This window comes from Leuresthes tenuis, unplaced genomic scaffold, assembly GCF_036924035.1.
Source record: "Leuresthes tenuis unplaced genomic scaffold, fLeuTen1.0.hap1 SCAF_2, whole genome shotgun sequence".
Lineage (NCBI taxonomy): Eukaryota > Metazoa > Chordata > Actinopteri > Atheriniformes > Atherinopsidae > Leuresthes > Leuresthes tenuis.
In genome coordinates this window covers 2263978-2269444 of record NW_027325356.1, presented here as the reverse complement: position 1 = coordinate 2269444, position 5467 = coordinate 2263978, and the positions used below count along the sequence as shown (strand labels likewise).

The following is a 5467-nucleotide window of genomic DNA, read 5'->3' as shown; positions in this document are numbered from 1 at the left end:
GGCCTCAGTTAGCATGTTAAAGGTTAAAGGTCACCCCAAGGTGAAAAAGCCCAGAGCTACATCTCAGACTCTACAGGCCTCAGTTAGCATGCTAAAGGTTAAAGGTCACCCCAAGGTGAAGAAGCCCAGAGCTACATCTCAGACTCTACAGGCCTCAGTTAGCATGTTAAAGGTTAAAGGTCACCCCAAGGTGAAAAAGCCCAGAGCTACATCTCAGACTCTACAGGCCTCAGTTAGCATGTTAAAGGTTAAAGGTCACCCCAAGGTGAAAAAGCCCAGAGCTACATCTCAGACTCTACAGGCCTCAGTTAGCATGTTAAAGGTTAAAGTTCACCCCAAGGTGAAGAAGCCCAGAGCTACATCTCAGACTCTACAGGCCTTAGTTAGCATGTTAAAGGTCAAAGGTCATGACAGCACAGTTAGAAAAAGACTGAACAAGGATGGCTTGTTTGGAAGGGCTGCAGGAGAAAGCCTCTTCTCTCTAAAAAGAACATGGCAGCACAGCTTAGGTTTGCAAAGCTGCATCTGAACAAAGCACAAGACTTCTGGAACAATGTCCTTTGGACAGACCAGAGCAAAGTGGAGATGTTTGGTCCTAATGCACAGCAGCACGTTTGGAGGAAACCAAACACAGCATATCAGCACAAACACCTCATACCAGCTGTCAAGCACGGTGGTGGAGGGCTGATGATCTGGGCTGGTTCTGCAGCCACAGGACCTGGGCACCTTGCAGTCATTGGCTGGGTTTCTATTCACCAGCAAAGCAAATCTAACGTGATCTTTATGAGGAAAATGGAGAGAACAATTTCTTTTAGGAACTAGCTTAATCTCTGGGAATATCTGAGATACATTTGTCTAATTTAGGACCAGGTACAGGAACCTATGTAGGGTTAGAACTAATGCAGTGAACGTTACAGCAGGGTAACAGAAATATCTTGTAAATGTTGAATTTGCTTGTCCTGAAAGCAGAACGGCGTGTTTATCCTGCTTACATGTTCGGCCTTTTTTAACTTTGAGTTAACACATTGCACCAAACAACACGCTGTCCTCAGATGACGAGCACTTCTAGAGGAAAGTTTCTAAACTCAGTTTGACAGATCAAGAGGTCTCATTAGAAATATCAGATGCCTTTCTTCCCATCTTTCTTCCTTTTGAAGGCTGTTTTTGTTTTTCAGCTCAGATGTCTCAAAATGACAGTGATTGTCTCTTCAGAGTTCTGCTGCCTCTGGCTCTCCGTTTTCCACCAGCATTCGGATTGTTTCTCTCATTTTAAAATAACGCTCATCTTTTTGATTATCTTCAGCAAAAATATATCTTCCATCTTTGGTTAACCCGCCTGCACCTCATTAGCAGCTCCCAGTTCTCTTGCATTTTTTGGAATTTACTGTCACCAGGATACTACATGTTTCATTCAGTCCTTTAATTAAAACTTTCTTTTTTCATTAAAACTTCAACAAAGACATCAAAGCGAGGAGGAGAAAGCCATCGTGCCTCACAAGGTTTACACTGTGGATGTGTGAGTAAACCTTCCTTTAGAAGCTGTTTAATGATAATATTTGGGTGGATTTAGCTGCGTTCAGCTTGCTGATTATTATGTAACAAACCCTTGAATTGTCAAAAAAACAGCATTTAGGAGCTTATGCATCCTGAGACTTTTTTTAGTTCAGGAGATGATGTCAGAGTTGTTTTGTTCCAACGAGCTGAGTACACAATATTTGTCTGTTTTTTTCTTTGTGTGCAATCTTTTGGTATTTACCGGCTGTAAACTGGACTGAGCTGCATCGTGAAGGTCGAGATGTGCAGCCTGATTAAACAGTTATTTGAGTGTTTAACCTGCTCAGTCAGCCCCCTTTCTCCTGCTTTCCTTTCCTCTCTTTGGTTCAGATGAAGGCCAGCAGAGCCTGCAAAGTTCACCAGCAAAGACCACAACTGATTTAATAAAGAGTTACGGGCAGAGTGGGTGGAAGAGTGGGTGGACATGAGGTTTCTGATTGATCCATCTGGGCTGTGATGGCTGGGGAGAAGGACACTGGTGGTGGTTCTGTTTCAGGAGTTCAAAGACCCGAGCTGACGTAGAACCCCCCCAAATGATGCCTGAAAGAGAGGAGTAAGGAGGACTGGATGAGTAAATATGGAGGTTGGGAAAGGGATGAGGTGTTGGAGAGGAGGAGTGGGTTAGAGGATGAGGGAGAGTGGATGCTGAGGAGAGGAATGAAGCATATGAGGGCTTGTTGGGCTTTTCATGAACCTGCTCCTATACCCAAGTTAACATGTTAATTTAATGTAAAATGTGTGTATCGAGCTGATGCTTTATTAAACTCATCCACAGCTTTAAACTTTACAAAAGTATCTCAGTCTTAATACATTAACCCTCTATCCCAGTGTTGCAGGTCAATGTTTAGGTAGTCAGGCACTGAATGCTTTATGCACAAAGTGAGTAACATATAACTGCTTAAAGCTCAGCTCACCTTTGGGAAATGGGAACAACACATTTTGAGGTTCAACTCCAATCATTAGATATATGTAAATATATTTATATATATATGTGTAATTTCATGAAGGATTCTGATTGATTTGTACACAAAGTGAGTAACATATAACTGCTTAAAGCTTAGATAAAGGCACAGATGGGGGTTGAACCCATGATCTTTGGTTTATCAACGCCTTACCACTTGGCCACCATGCCCTTTTTATGGTCATTATTGTGTTTTTGAGGTGGATTTAAATGTTTTTGATGACATTTTTTGCACAAGTTTCAGTCACAAGAATAATAATATATACAAGTATGTGTGGGAAGTGACCCCATGACCTTTGGGAAATGGGAAAAACATTTTTTGAGGTTCTACTCCAATCATTAGATATATGTGCAATTTATTGAAGGATTTGTAAAGTGAGTAACATATAACTGCTTAAAGCTTAGATATAGGCACAGATGGGGGGTGAACCCATGATCTTTGGTTTACGAGACCAATGCCTTACCACTTGGCCACCATGCCCTTTTTATGGTTATTATTGTGTTTTTCAGGTCGATTTAAATTACTTTGATGACATTTTGCATAAGTTTCAGTCAAACCAATAAAGAAATATACAGGTATATGTGGGAAGTGACCCCATGACCTTTGGTTACAGGAACAGAACCTTTTCAGGTTCTGCTCCGATCATTAGATACAGGTGTAATTTTACACAGCACTCTGATTGGTTTGTACACAAAGTTGATCAAATATCTCTGCTTCTGCAGAGAAGCACCTACTCACAAAGCTATGCATGGATGGGGGTTGAACCCATGATCTTTGGTTAGACCAATGCCTCACCACTTGGCCACCATGCCCTTTTTATGGTTATTGTTATGTTTTTGAGGTGGATTTAAATGACTTTGATGACATGTTTTGCATAAAGATACATACAAGTATGTGTGGGAAGTGACCCCATGACCTTTGGAAAATGGGAAAAACACCTTTTGAGGTTCTACTCCAATCATTAGATATATATGTAATTTCAGGAAGGATTCTGATTTTGTACACAAAGTGAGTAAGATATAACTGCTTAAAGCTCAACTAAAGGCACAGATGGGGGTTGAACCCATGATCTTTGGTTTACGAGACCAACGCCTTACCCCTTGGCCACCATGCCCTTTTTATGGATGTTATTGTGTTTTTGAGCTGGATTTAAATGATTTTGATGACATTTTGCATAAGTTTAGGTCAAACCAATAAAGATATATACAGGTATGTGTGGGAAGTGACCCCATGACCTTTGGGAAATGGAAACAACACCTTTTGAGATTCTGCTCTGATCATTAGATATATGTAAATATATATATGTGTAATTTCACAAAGCATTCTGACTGATTTGTACACAAAGTGAGTAAGATATAACTGCTTAAAGCTCAGCTAAAGGCACAGATGGGGGTTGAACCCATGATCTTTGGTTTACGAGACCAACGCCTTACCCCTTGGCCACCATGCCCTTTTTATGGATATTATTGTGTTTTTGAGCTGGATTTAAATTATTTTGATGACATTTTGCATAAGTTTAGGTCAAACCAATAAAGATATATACAGGTATGTGTGGGAAGTGACCCCATGACCTTTGGGAAATGGAAACAACACCTTTTGAGATTCTGCTCTGATCATTAGATATATGTAAATATATATATGTGTAATTTCACAAAGCATTCTGACTGATTTGTACACAAAGTGAGTAAGATATAACTGCTTAAAGCTTAGATAAAGGCACAGATGGGGATTGAACCCATGATCTTTGGTTTACGAGACCAACGCCTTACCACTTGGCCACCATGCCCTTTTTATAGATATTATTGTGTTATCAAAATGACTTTGATGAGCACAAGTTTCGGTCAAACCAATAAAGATATATACAGATATATGTGGGAACTTCTGTAGTGAAGTGTCACTCTCAGCTCTTGTCTGAGCTGATTCAACAAGGAAAGCCTTGAAGGGCTAAAGTTTCACTTTTCGTACATACGGTAAGACACATGAACACATCAGCAGCACCACCTACCAAAATCAATTCAGGGCAGTGTCTCCCAAGAAAAAGAACCATTTCATCCCTGCGTCTGCATATCCTGGCTACTGTACCATCACCCCTTCTTCTGTCTGTGCAGTATGTGATACGTTTATGTGCAACTGGCGTCAATTAATACACAATGTCTAACAAGCCAGGGCCAGTAGCAGAGATGGCTGTGGGCTAACTTGTTCAAAAAGTGTCTTCCATTTAGTGCAACAGCTTGACTTCACATTAGACTCTTTTTAATCAATTTAGTAATTATTCCCAATTTAGCCATCATCCCTGCTAGCTTGCCTCTGCACACTCTCTTGTGTTGTGAAGGCAGCAGACAGGCGCGTTATGTCACTGATGAATCTGCAGCCACTTGCTGCCGGTGATTACTTTCACCCAGTGTGTGTAAAGTGTGGGATGCTCGAGTTATTTCCCTGCGGTCCAGCATGAGACGAGGACAAAATCTTCCTCCAGTTGTTGGAGAACATTACCACGCAAAAGATCCTGCTGCCCTCGCTTTAATCCGGGGAGAATGTGACTCTTCTCAGAGGAGTGTAACTGATACTTTAGCGTCTGCCCACCAACAGCAACATGATGAGAAAACTAGCATCCTTCAACCTTTGGTAACATCATCTGCACTCAGCGGTGCGTTTAAAGGACTAAACCCTCTCTGTTGGGGATTCTGTATGAGTGACAAATCTGGATCAGTTACTTTTCACCGTTTGAGGATTTAAATACACATAAAGTTAATCAAATATTGGATTTCATTGGATTATGATTACAGTGAATTGAACTATCCTTTGAATGGTGTTATGGTGTTTTTCCCCCCTCTTTTCCCTCTTTTCCCTCTTTTCTGTCTTCTCAAACCCCAGCTGGTCGAGGTGGATGGCCACCCTTCCTGGTTCTGGTTCTGCCAGAGGTTTCTTCCTGAGTCTGGTTCTACCAGAGG

General features: G+C 41.2%; 4 non-coding genes across 4 annotated transcripts; all 4 read right to left on the bottom strand.

Annotated features, from left to right (window-relative positions):
• Window positions 1-2924: 2924 nt before the first annotated feature.
• Window positions 2925-2996, bottom strand: trnat-cgu (transfer RNA threonine (anticodon CGU)). Its single transcript has one exon. It is a non-coding gene; the product is annotated as a tRNA-Thr (tRNA).
• Window positions 2997-3558: 562 nt separating this feature from the next.
• Window positions 3559-3630, bottom strand: trnat-cgu (transfer RNA threonine (anticodon CGU)). Its single transcript has one exon. It is a non-coding gene; the product is annotated as a tRNA-Thr (tRNA).
• A 264-nt stretch (window positions 3631-3894) lies between these two features.
• Window positions 3895-3966, bottom strand: trnat-cgu (transfer RNA threonine (anticodon CGU)). Its single transcript has one exon. It is a non-coding gene; the product is annotated as a tRNA-Thr (tRNA).
• A 264-nt stretch (window positions 3967-4230) lies between these two features.
• Window positions 4231-4302, bottom strand: trnat-cgu (transfer RNA threonine (anticodon CGU)). The gene has a single exon. It is a non-coding gene; the product is annotated as a tRNA-Thr (tRNA).
• Window positions 4303-5467: the final 1165 nt, after the last annotated feature.